The 13,372-nt window shown below is 41.1% G+C and overlaps 1 long non-coding RNA gene across 1 annotated transcript in view; it reads left to right on the top strand.

Moving 5' to 3' along the window:
* Positions 1 to 10,685: 10,685 nt before the first annotated feature.
* The window catches only part of LOC147835274 (uncharacterized), a 35,199-nt gene continuing 32,512 nt past the window's right edge, over positions 10,686 to 13,372 (top strand). The window contains exon 1 of the long non-coding RNA XR_015499283.2: positions 10,686 to 11,715. This is a non-coding gene — a long non-coding RNA (uncharacterized LOC147835274). The remainder of the gene's footprint in view (positions 11,716 to 13,372) is intronic.

The raw sequence follows: 13,372 nt of genomic DNA, 5'->3' as shown, positions 1-13,372 counted from the left end.
TGGGTGGTCAGGGCGTGGGGGCAGGGCATTGCCCGTGTGCGGACTCACCACAGAAAGCAGGCTTTTGAGAGAGAGAGGATCTGGAAGGTGAACTCCTCCTCCTCCTCCGTCCGTGGCTCATTTCCTGTCCTGGGTTGGTCTAGTCGACTGCAGTATGCTTGTGAGGTCTTGTGGCTGTTCTGAGACCCATGGTGACAATCAGTCCTTACTCTGACACAGGGTCAGGTAAAACACTCTAGTAAGAGCTTTTGCATCGGCTCGTAATCTGCTTTTGATGGCACGGGCTGTTGATTCAGGAAACTTCTTGCTTCACGGCTCGAAGTAATTCTCAGCAGATCCAATTTGTCACAGAGTGTGGCACTTGGCCTCGTCTGTGTAAAAGTCAATGTCTTAGAATTAGGAGTGCATGTCGTCGCCTCCAGCAGGGTTTGGGGTGACCGTTGGCATTTCCCTGGCCAGCTGGTTCAAAGTCTTTGGTTGACATTTGGTGTCTGTCGTGGGGGACCCCTTTGGAGGGAGTCCTGGCCCTGTGTTGCTGAAGGGCGTTGCTGGAATGCTGGCTGGCGGGGCAGTATGAGTTGGATTCGCCCCCCTCTGCTGGTCTATCTAGTCTTGGCTTTTGGGGCTGACTGCGGCACTTCCCCTTTCGGGTAGTCACATAGGTTGTAGGAATGTGACAGTTCTGGGTGAACTCTGGTAAGTTCATGCTTAAGAGTCTCTTTGTTGGGTTCCGTGTTGGAATTTTGCTCGGGCCCTCAGCCGTTGACTTTAGAGGCTTTGGCCCGAGCTTCACTGTCTTTAGTTCTGCTCTTTACAATAGTGTTTCAGCTTTGTAGCTTTACACTCAGTTCATCTTTGGCTTTCTCCTCTCGTCGCTCCTTGTGTCCGTTGTCCGCTTGTAGCTCCATCGGGGCGCGCTGTAGTCCATCCATTTGCTCCAGAAGTTCGGCGTCCTTTTCCCTCGTCGTCTTGCTGGCGTCCTGGGCTCGATGCTCCAGCTGGTTGAGACCCTTTCCTATGGATCCGGCCTGTGCAAGGGTGAGGTGTGTCAGGACCCTGGAGAGTTGAGTCTGGGCTTGGCTGTCATGGCTCCGGGCTAGGTCGTTTGCCCTCAGCGGATTAATGCAGACGTCCAGCTGTTCTCTGCTTGGCCGCTGCCGCTCCATGGCGTTGTTGGGCAGGAGGTTGTGGGTTAAGCACTTAACCAGGCCTCCAGTTGGTCCCAGTGAGCAGCGGCTGGACGCACTTGACATGCTGGTCTGTTGGGTGAGACAGAGATCACAAGGGAGAGAGAGAGAGACCCACATGGCCAAATCGAGTGGATGTTAGCATTGTGCTATATTATTAGTCTGACAGGGTTGTCAGCTAGGGGGTATGTGCCGGCTAGACGTTGGTCCTTCTAAGGATCCTCTGGGGGCCGGACAATTCGGATGTCGAATTTGGGTGGCTAGATAACAGTTGATATCTACGTACTGGCCTCAAGGCTTTTAGTCATGCGCCAGGCTGTGCAAATTATCAATCAATTATTTAAATCACCCTGGTGGTTCTCAATAGCGTGGTCTCTGAGCAGGTCAAAGTAACTAAAAATAATTAAGTAAATAAAAATAACAGTAACCCAAAAAACAAAAATGAATAATACTAACGATAAGTTAGACAAAAAGGCACCTCGCTCGGACGAACGAGTGTACAGAGAAAGAAAAATGAAAGAAAATACTAGTATGGATATCAGTAAATATAAATAAAAATAAAACTGAAAGACAGACAAGGATGAGAAACGAGGGAGAGAGAGAGAGAGAGAGAGAATAGCAAAACCTATGGGCATGTCTAAAATGTTCGTTTTATAGTCCTGTAGTGGGCTAAGTTTAGACTAGGTTTTAAATGCTATTTACACTTGGTGGTGAGTGAAAGGCATTCAGATGAAGATCGCAAGAGCGTGCTATCTGGCTAGACTTTTCCCAACTCCTACTGCAGTCGCTATCAGATCACTTGCCTATAATGTAACTCGGTTGTGAACTCACACAGCGTAGGCTTTTAGCACAATACGTAGCACTCAAGGAGGTCACTGACCGCCTGGCATGATTCAAAATTGGGTTTTGCCTGATGATTCCGGTGCCGCTCTAGGCCTGTAGAATGAGGTGGCCAATCTCACTCAGGCGGGCACGTGTGTGGAATCATGACAGGGTAATTAACCAAGATTGACCGTATGCCAGTGGCACGGACAGTGCTTCTTGGAGTACGATTGCTGATGCCACTGTGATCCACACAAGCCAGAGTGACAAAACGCCAAGGTATCTAACGCATCCTTCAGCAGGGGTCAGTTATGTCAGACAGATGAACCCAATCTTTTGATCTGCAACCTGAATAACCTGTACCCTTAACCACACAAGCACAGAGGACTCGGGTCCGGATACGGGCAGTACTATAGATCTACTATTCTGGGCGAGCCAGTTGGAGTAGGATTCTTAGTATGCTGTAGTATCTGATGGATAGAGAAGGTTATCACCCTGTGATGGAGGGAGGCTAAAGGAAAATTAAATCGGCATAAAAGAATCTAAAAGAATAATCATAATAATCCCCTATAGGTAAAAGCAGTACGGGACGGCTTAGAAAAAGTAGAAAGAGTGCCTTAGTATTCAGGGGCATCTACAAACATTAATGGGTTAACCCAACATGTTTTGATCAGATGTGGGATCTATAGATTGATAGCTCTAAATTTTGCTTCAGACTAATACTTGCCCTTATATAGTAAAACTTTCCCTATAACCTAAGAGGTGAGGGAATAAATAAGGCATGAGGAAAAGATGAAGTAAAAAAAATCAAAAGGGAAGAAAAATGATGCCTATTAATGATAATAATAGAGAGATTAAAGGCTATTCCCCAAATAGCAAAACCAACAAAATTAAAATTAAACATGACCTAAGTTTAGAATAGATTATTGGGAACTTGATTAAAAATCAAGTAATAAAAAAAATAAACTGGACAACGGTATTAAAATGAAAAAGACAGAAGGCAGAAAATTAATAAGAAAAATTTAAAGTAACAAAATAATTCATAATACCAAAAGAAATAAAAACACACCAATAATCTATACTTAGGTAACTAAACTATTGTTTGGATAAAATGATAACAGGGAAAATAAAATGCTTAATAGAAATTAAAACAAATTAACTCCAAACTGTTTGAACATTTCAGACCACTTGAGACACAATGGTGGGCGGAACTGATGTGAGAAGAGCAGAAGGAGACAGGGGGAGATGTTTCAGAGTTGCACTTCACATTCGGTTAGCCTTGTGCTAAAGTTTGTTAATGTTACAAAATGTGAAGGGTTGGTTTGCTTAAGCATTAGCTGGCGTTAGCCGCTAGCAAGTTGTTACGCTTCGCATCCGGTTAGCCTTGTGCTAACAGTTTGGTAATATTAAGACGCGAAGGGTTAGTTTACTTAAGGCTAGTCGTTAGAAGCTAGCGTGTTGTTGTGCCCTGTGATGTAAACCGCGTCACCAACTCTGCCTCCTGAAGGCGGATCTTATGCTTTGGGGTGGTGGCTACGTCATTCACGCATGCGTGCGCGCGCACGAGTTACGTGGACGAGGAGCCAATGAGCGCTCGAAGAGCCGTGCCCTGAATGGAAGCTCTCATTCATAACTTGGTATGCGGCTGACTTCACAAAGGCAAAGCGCGAACCACTAAGATTCGCATAAGCGGTCATTATATCATGTTGCCGTAACATTGATAATAATATTCGACCATTACAATTAGACAAACAAACATAAAATGCGAGACGTCTCTCGAGGAGGTGCACGTTTGTACACATATTTGGTCCGGACGAACATAACTGAAATATGGGAATTCACATCCATATCAGATTTCGGTACCATTTAAAACACGCTTATGATTCTGAGAATTCCTTTCGTCAGAAAGCGGTTAACAGGCAAGCTTGCAGCTCCCAAATACATTAATTTATAACCGTCCAGCAGTTCTGAAATTAATTTCGCACGGCGGCGAAGCAAAGAGGTTAAATGTTAGGCAGCTAATCTAACAGTTTGAAACCACGGGAGAAATAGGCTAGAGGTTTTCTAGCTAAAAGAAGGCCTTTTAAACGGACAGGTTTGGGGTTTCCAAACTGTATTACAAGCGCTGAGAGAGGTGTCTTTTCCTCCGACAGGCACACTAATATATTTAAATGATTTGCGGAACGTGCGTCTCAGCAAAATCGATTTAAAATATATATGAACTGCAGTTTAAACTGTTACACTCTACACGGGCAGCTCTCTGCTGTGTTTAGTGAACAGAAGGGCTAGAGGAGGCTTTTCGTCCTCCCAGCTTTGAAGAAAAGGAAATGCTTCTCGCGGTCCTTTTTTTTTTCTTCTATAGGGCGCTCCATAAATCACAATAAATTGGAAAGTTTGTTTCACAGAAAATGTTTGAACAACTGCCCGCATTTTCTCCACCAATATATGTAAAATGAAATTAGCTCATTTTATGAATATTAATAATCAACAATAACGGTTCATTCTTAATTATTAATATTCCGGCTTAAGCTTCAGTCAGTTTGGTCAAACAAACATATGATTGTAAATGATCATGCTCGCGCGACCGAGCGGATTCCCAGATTATGAATATTAATTATCAACAATAACGAATTATTATTAATCATTAATATTCCGGATCAATTTATTGTTAATTTGACCAAACGAACACAAGCAGAGCCGCCGCTCTTCCGAGCGGACACGGTAATCTATTCATTTAGAAAAAGGGAATTTAATTGCTACTTCTTGTGAAGTAGATTAATCATTCAAAAGTTTTAAACAACTTATAATAGCTAGGCAGGGGAATCTGTATTTCAGTGACATTTTCTCGTGAGGCAAACAATACAATTCATTTGATTATAAATGGAATTTATTGACTAGTCAGACGTAACAAACAAACAAACGCACAAACATACATTAAACACAAAACAAAGGTAAACCACGTGGAGATATCGGGTCTATAGAACGTGTAACAGCAAAGAGACATAGTAAAGCTAGGAAATATAGATTTCAGGTAAAAGAGTGACAAAAATTTCAGTTCCACACACACCATTAAGGACCACCGAGATTATAAAACACAACTTTTGGCTAAAAGGGGTACAGCTTAATCGCATAACTAAAGGTACCTGGACTTAATGCCTGGGATCTCTCTCTTTATGCGAGTCTTTTCCTGATGAAACTCCTTTTGATGTCCTTCTGGATGCGTGGAGTTTGTAATGCAGTTCGGACGAACACGATCGCAAACTTTAAACTGAGTTTTCTTTTGTCGGAAAATAAAGAAACGTGGCAGGAAAGTCCATGCGGCGTAGGAAAGCCGCGTGGCCCGAAGGCCACCGACAATGATGTTCTTCTTAGGACGTTCTCTTTCTGCCCAGATGTTTGGGGGGAAGTGTGCTTATACCTGCGGGTCACGTGACAACCCGTACAGCATTCTGACCAATGATTTCAGGGGAAAGTTTGCGCGCGAACCTTCCTCTGTCTCGGGGCTGCTCGTATGCAAATTTGAGTGTCCGCCTAAAGCATGCGGACAGGCATTTAATACAGGGCTTTAAAGAATAAAGCAATGCGAGTTATGGTCTCGCGCTATGCATCATGTGTTGTAAAATGTCAGCAGAAACCCATCGGTACCAAACATGGGGGGGTTGAAAGTACATCAACATCATTTTTCATATCCTTACAATATTTATGCTTTACAAAGGCCTAAATGGAACATGCATACAGGTTATAAGAGAGGTTACACAGGTAAGAAAAGTCAGAAATGAGATACAAAGTTTACTAAACATAACACATTGGTTTTGTGCTGGTTCAGGATTTGATGAGTCCATTTTCTTTCTGTCGGAACAGCCTCGTGGGGGTGTGTGTGTGTGTGTGAGTGTATTTGGGCAGGAATCTTTCCTGCTTATCTCTCCAGTCCCCCTGAACAACTTAAGCTGTCACGAAAATCCAGACTTCTTGGAGCCAGGAGTCGTAAAACCTTCTGTCGACCAAAACCAGACCGTGATAAAATCCATAAGAAATTTTACCTGTGGACTGTACGCTACAGACTTACAAAGAACTATTTGCTGTTTAACACTGTTTTCATATAAACTTTACTCTTTGTGTTTAAACATATGTTTTGCAAAGTTTCCCTTTCTCTTGTATTAATATTTTTGGTTTTAATACCCTTGCATATAATGTTTAACTGTACCTAGGCTAAGCATCCTCTTATACTGTTCAAGTTTGGACTTTTTGAAAAGCTTACTCGCTGTACAAATTGATCATTGACATTTTATTTTAATATGAGTGCAACATATTAATGTTTTAAGAGACTTTAACATTTCTGTCACGATTTGCATAAAATTTACCTATGCAAATTCGGTAACACTTTATTTTGATGGTCCCCTTTTAGATAGTCTGTTGACCATAAGTTACTTTTCAAGTTCTTATGTTTACTCTCTTCTGGGTAGTATCTGTAGATTGTCTTTTAAATGTTTCTAGACAATCATTACAATGTCTACAACATGTAAACATTTATTAAACTTTTGGTAAGTTGTGTTACCAATATAGGTTCTAGATGGTCAACAATGTATCAGTAGATATGTAACAAATTTTCAACAGATGTTCAACAGAGTATCAGTAGATAAGCAACAAATCCTCAGCATTAAGGTTCTAGATATTCAACAGTGTATCAGTAAATATGTAACAAATCTTCAACAAATGTTCAACAGAGTATCAGTAGATAAGCAACAAATCCTCAACATTCATTAAACTTTTGATAAGTTACGTGCTACCAAATTAGGTTGTAGTGTATTGCAGTGTATTAGTAGATGAAAGAAATATCCATGTAGTCACTCTTAAAATATTGTTTTGTAACTGTGTCTTATCTTATTGTAAGTTGTCCCTGTACTAGGCGCCTTGACGTTGCGCCTTGACATTCTTGAGCACTGGATAAAATTTTTCTGCCTAACTGAGCTGAATATTTGCACGAATTCATAACCCATGTAACCCTGAGTATGATGTATAAAAGCTGGGAATACCCCAGACTTCTTTAGAAGAGAGCAATAAACTGTTGGATTCACATCTCTCAGTTGTTGTTGCCTTCCTGGAGCTCCAGCTTACTGAGGAAACACACAGACGGTCTGCAATTTATCCCAACAACTTGGTGACCCCGACGTGATGAAGCTGATCAGGTAAGACATGAATTTGGCTTTGACTACCTGATTAGTTTCATCACTGAACTGAGTGTTCAGGAAGCTGGCAAGACATGAATTTGGTTTTGACTGCCTGATAAGCTTCATTACTGAACTGAGTAATCCTTGGCTGGGATTTTCCCTGAAAAGCCAAGAAGAGCGCGCTATACAAAAGTAAAACGATCATTCTGTGTGTTTTCTAGTAAGTATTTACTAACATGGGTGGTTCATACCCCAAGCCTGAGATAGGGGAAGGCCCTAAAGATTGGATGTATCGATGTGGGTGGGGATATTACACTAATCCATGGTTAGATAATCTAGCAGGGTGGACTGAGGCACAAGCGATGCGTCCCTACCCTAGAGATGGGTCATTTGACCCCCATGTGCTAAAACGGGCTCACAAATTAATTTATGAAAGTGAAGGAGATCCCGAATGGGACCATGATTATATGAAAAAGGGTTATGAAATCTGGATGAAGATGATGAGTGTGTGGAATGATAAACAAAATATTAACCTACTAAAAGAGGTAAAGAAATCAATTCCGAAGCTTCTTAAAGGCTCAGCATCAAATATTGAGGTAAAAAAAAAAAAAAAGGTGACACCCAAAGTGCCTCCAGCCCCCATTGTTATTGTTCTCTCAGTTAAAGTTACTGTTCCTACTCCTACCCTCTCCTCCCCCATTCCAGATGAGGGGCAAGGAAAGGCACAGCAGAGGATGCCTCTGTATCCTGTACAAAAATTAGAGGGGCTTCGCACAGAGAAACCAGACCAAGGGGATAATCAGGCTTTCCTATGGGTCTCAAAGAAAGGGGGACATGCTGAAGTAACCCCTCCCTCCGCAACACAGCTCAAGGATGTCATTTCACTGCTTCCTGATATGAGCAGGCCAGTAGAATTTGTAGAAACTATGATACGTGTCTCTAGAAATGCACAGCTTACAGGAGCTGATTATAAATTTATATTGATGAACAAAATGGGGTCTCAATATGATGAGACAGCCCTCATTGATGCTGTTCCTTGCTTGTGCTCTAAAAATGATGAGGTTAAACTACAACCCCAGCAAATGATACGTAGAGTAAAAATTAAAGAAGGGGATTATGAGGAACAAGAATACACAAAAGATGTACCGTACTTTTACTGGCGGGATGAACAGGGTGCTATAGATATCCTGAAGCGACAGCTTACTGCTTACCTTGTGGACACTCGTTGTGCTCATAGAGACTTGTCACACGTGACCAGCTGTAAGCAGGAAAAGAAAGAGACAGTTTCTGCCTTCCTCCAGCGTTTTTCCAATGCTTGGATACATCTGGGAGGATTTGATCTCCCTGAAAGGCAGCCACAACCACTGTTTATTTCTACTTTTATTAGTAACTGTACTCCAGATGTTCAGAAGATACTTTAATTTCAATTATCTGATCGATCTCAAATGACTCCAGAACAGCTCAAGCAAAGGCTTCGAACGATGACTGGCGATGGTCTGTTCGATCAAACTTTGAATGTCGCCCTCCAACAAATGGGGGGTGCGCAGCCATACCCTTATAACTGATTTAATAACGACTTGCCATCTTCCCTCGCAACTGGCCATTGTTAAAACTCAGGGCCATTCGAAGGAACACACTGATGAAGCCAAAGGAAACGCTCTGGCTGACCGACATGCTAAATTAGCAGCACAACAGCCTTTGCCTGAGGACTCTATGCACGTTTCCTTGTTGTCTACAACCTCGGCTTCGGGGATGCTCCCTGACATTGATTTGGCTATGTTACAAGCATCAGCCACTGACGAGGATAAGTCCTTCTGGGACGACTTTTCTTCCACGTTTGATGAAAAGATGGGTCTATGGCACGACAAGACAGGTCGCCTATGTCTCCCACATGTGGCACTGTCATTCCTCGTCCACGAATTTCATAGTGTCACTCATCGTGGACGAAGAGGGGTACATGAATCGATGCGATCTTTGTTTTGTGTCCCAAAACTAGAAACCACCATTAATAACATACTTGACAAATGCCTTATATGCGCTCAATATAATGTATCAAAGCCTGTGGCACAGCACCAACATTTACCAACACCAATTACACTTTTTTCTGAATGGCAAGTAGATTTCACGCATATGCCTAAGAGGGGACCGTTTAAGTATCTACTGGTTTGCGTGGATAAATTTTCAAAATGGGTAGAAGCTTTTCCTTGCTCAAGGGAAAATGCACATGTGGTAACACAGAAATTGATCTCTGAAATTATACCTAGATATGGGATCCCACAAAGTATCGATTCAGATAAAGGAACACCTTTTACATCAAAGGTAACGCAACAATTGGCAACTGAATTAAATATAAATTGGCGTTTCCACATACCCTATCATCCACAATCATCTGGATTTGTGGAGCGAACTAACAGAACCTTGAAAGGAAAGATAAAGAAGGCCTTAAGACAACACGGTCATAAAGATTGGGTAAAAATTTTACCAATAGTCCTAGCAGATTTGAGAATGACACCACAAGCAAATTTGGATTCTTTATCACCACATGTCAGAATTCTCAGCGGCCCTAATTCAGAAACTTAATCAGTATTGGGAAAGGGTAACAAAGAAACACCCTGAAATTCCACTTGAGGCAGCACACCCTTTCCAGATAGGGGACAAGGTGCTAATAAAAGATATAAAACCCCAGAAAGATTTAACTGACCCCAAATACGAAGGGCCAGCTGAGGTTCTGGCTGTTACACGCACTGCTGTATTAACTGATCTTTTTCCACAGTGGATCCATGGCACCAGAGTGAAACCATTGAAGTAAATGTCTATGATATGATATTAATAGTTTTTGTTTTGCAGACTACTTCTACTGATAACCCTACTGGGACTGACACAGGCCCACACTGAAGTACGCAACTTATTCTGGCAGTATGCTAACTGGACTGCACGACAGACAACCAATGAGTCATGTGTTGTCTGCCAGGAAGTGTTCTCCTCTGCTGTGACTATATCCTTGAAACCTTTGCCTTTTACATGTACTAAACTTGCTTTTTGTACAAATGCTTTGGGAGATATTTATGAGTGGCGCCCCACATGTGTTTCTAACAAAAAAACATGAGAGCCTCTTTGCAAATCAACTAGCAGAAAGAATCATTCTGTTGTAATACCTACACCTAGAACTATGGGTTTGAATATTTTGTTGACGAAACCCCAGGGTTTCACTTTTTCTTTTTGCTTTAATGGGACAAATGGAGGTAATGTATCCACCTTAAGAGCTAAAGATTGTAATATAGTAATTGGCGAAAGGGATCGATTTTCAGGGGTATATTTACCGTGGCGAAAGAATAAAAAATATAGTTCTCTACTAAGTGTTTGTCCACGTTACATCCCAGGCACCTGTGAACTGAACAAACTTAAATGTGCTAATATCACAAATAAGACAGCTGTCACGGCATGTTACAACCTGAACAACACATACTGTCAACGCAGCAATGTAACTTGTGTCCCCACTTGGCTGAGACAGGATGCGGTCCTGGCCGATGACTGGTACTGGTATTGTGGGGGAGAAACCATCTTCAACACTTACCCCACCAATTGGACTGGTCTTTGTACTGTGATCCAATTACAACACATGGTCACTGTCATGCATCTTGCCAGACAATCCGGAAGGGAACGGAGGTCAGTTCCCCAGGACAACGTACCTGACGAACACCGTATGAGATCACACTGGACTAGATTCTGGGAGGCTATGATTCCCAGTTTTGGCGTGGCAGATGCCTTAAAACAGCAAGAGATCATGCATTATAGACTGGCCTCTTTTATTAACAGTACCACGGATGCCATTTCTGGACTAAGAGAGGAGATGAAAGCTCTGAGACTAATGACTATGCAAAACAGACTGGCTCTGGACATGCTCTTAGCGGAAAGGGGCGGGGTCTGCTCCCTGGTTGGAGAGAGCCAATGCTGCACTTACGTTCCCGCAGATGATGAGGATCTTGGACGAGTAGGACAAGCTGTAAAGGCGATGAAAAGGATATCATCACAGGTGTATGAGGATGAGATGAAGGAAAGAAATTATAATTGGGGATGGGGATTTTTAGAAAGCCTGTTTGGATCATTGGCTCCATGTGTCTCAATGGTAGTACCGGTACTTATTATTTTCTTATGTGTATGTATTTTTGGTCCATGTCTTCTGAGATGTTTTATGGAAAGAATGTATAGGATGGTTAATGCCTTAGGTAAAGGGTTATGAACATTTAGCTATGAATGGAACTGAGGGTAACCATTTAACAAATAGAGTTTATGAGAATATGGTATGATCCAGGCTCTTGTAAAAACAGAGCCTGGAAGAGGGGATTGAAAGAAATATCCAAGTAGTCACTCTCCAAATATTCTGTTTTGTAACTGTGTCTTATCTTATTGTAAGTTTGTCCCTGTACTAGGCGCCTTGACGTTGCGCCTTGACATACTTGAGCACTGGATAAAATTTTTCTGCCTAACTGAGCTGAATATTTGCACGTATTCATAACCCATGTAACCCTGAGTATGATGTATAAAAGCTGGGAATACCCCAGACTTCTTTAGAAGAGAGCAATAAACTGTTGGATTCACATCTCTCAGTTGTTGTTGCCTTCCTGGAGCTCCAGCTTACTGAGGAAACACACAGACGGTCTGCAATTTATCCCAACAGTAGATATGCAACAAATCTTCAACAAGTTTTCAGTACATTTACCATCAAGATTTTTTTGTTGTCATTGTCTGCATGTAGTTGTTAATCAGTTTATGAATAGACCTTCAGTAAACATTCAGATGCCTATAAGTAGCAACGCAACATAATTTAAAATGAACTTTAAACAAATATAAAGTTAGGGTTAGGTACAAATTTCATTCATGTATTTGCAAAAGTGTTCAACTAACTATTCGTTGCATTTAACCTAACTTTCAGAAGACAGTTAGTTTACTTTAAGTTACATTTATCTGCTCATCTGTTGTCACACTAGGCCCATCAAAATGAAGTGAAAACCTAAGAAATGCTGTTGAATGACTGTAAGGAGCCAACATCACAGACAGCATGGTACTATTACTATTCTGTAAATGTTCAGCAGATAGTCAACAGACAGGTAGTAGCAACACTGGTGCAAGTATTTGAAGACAACAGCACCACACATACAAAAACATAAAAATAAATACCAGAGTCATTAGTTTGTTCAACTGCTTTTAATGTATTGCTGTCAAAAAAAAAATGAACAGCCCAGATAATTAAGCTAATGAAAACATTAACTTCAGGACAACTAAAAACAATACTTACATTTGAAGAGTTTAGATGCAAAACCATATCTGCTGGTCCAAGTCGCCATTCATTTGAGTGGAGAAATCATTCGTTTATGATCACGTTTTATTCCTATCACACATTAAAGTTAATTTTATATAAAATCATAGTGTACACAACAATCTCTGGGCTTGCTGCATAACAAATACCAAAAATGTAACAATAAAAAAAAAATGAATCACTTTCTGACATCGGATATTAGGCATGGACATATATACTGTGATCGTGATTTTCAAAAGTATCAAATCGCTTTGTAAACGTTTATTATTACCATTTCATGAATCTCCCCATTCAGTTGAATAGAGCGCTTGGACCCGGAAGCCGATTCGCGTGACGTCACACTTAACAAGCAGATAACATTCATTAATTCATTTTTAATCAGCATACAGTAGGTGAGAGTTCAAAGTGGCTATTAACGCCGCGGCTTGTACCGCCGCCGTTTGAAATAGGTGCCGCTGTGTTTTTAGTGTATGACCGCAGTTTGTGAATGAGCCGCCAGGGGGCGCAAAGGGACGGGATGCGAACGGACAGAAATAGCCCATACAGCTACTGTGCTTGTAAATGATATTAAACAATAAGTCAAAGCATTATAATTCCTTCATTAATCATTTAAAATTTGTTAAAACGCTTTATTGTAAACTTTTTAAGTGCAAAGAGGATTCGTTTTGGAAAATAGAATTGAAGAAGTAAAAGACAACTAAAATGAAAGCACAAACATTTAGTACAAATAAGTAATCTTAAATAAATAAATAAATAAAGCAGCCTAAATATAGAAAGATGTTCAGTGTTTGCTATTTTGATAGGACTAAGACAAGACATTTTCATTTATGTTTTATTTCTGTTTTTATTTCCATTTTCGTTGTTGATTATATTTTACT

Source organism: Danio rerio, chromosome 9 (assembly GCF_052040795.2).
Source record: "Danio rerio strain M-AB ecotype USA chromosome 9, GRCz13ab, whole genome shotgun sequence".
Taxonomy (NCBI): domain Eukaryota; kingdom Metazoa; phylum Chordata; class Actinopteri; order Cypriniformes; family Danionidae; genus Danio; species Danio rerio.
This window is presented reverse-complemented; position numbering and strand designations above follow the sequence as displayed.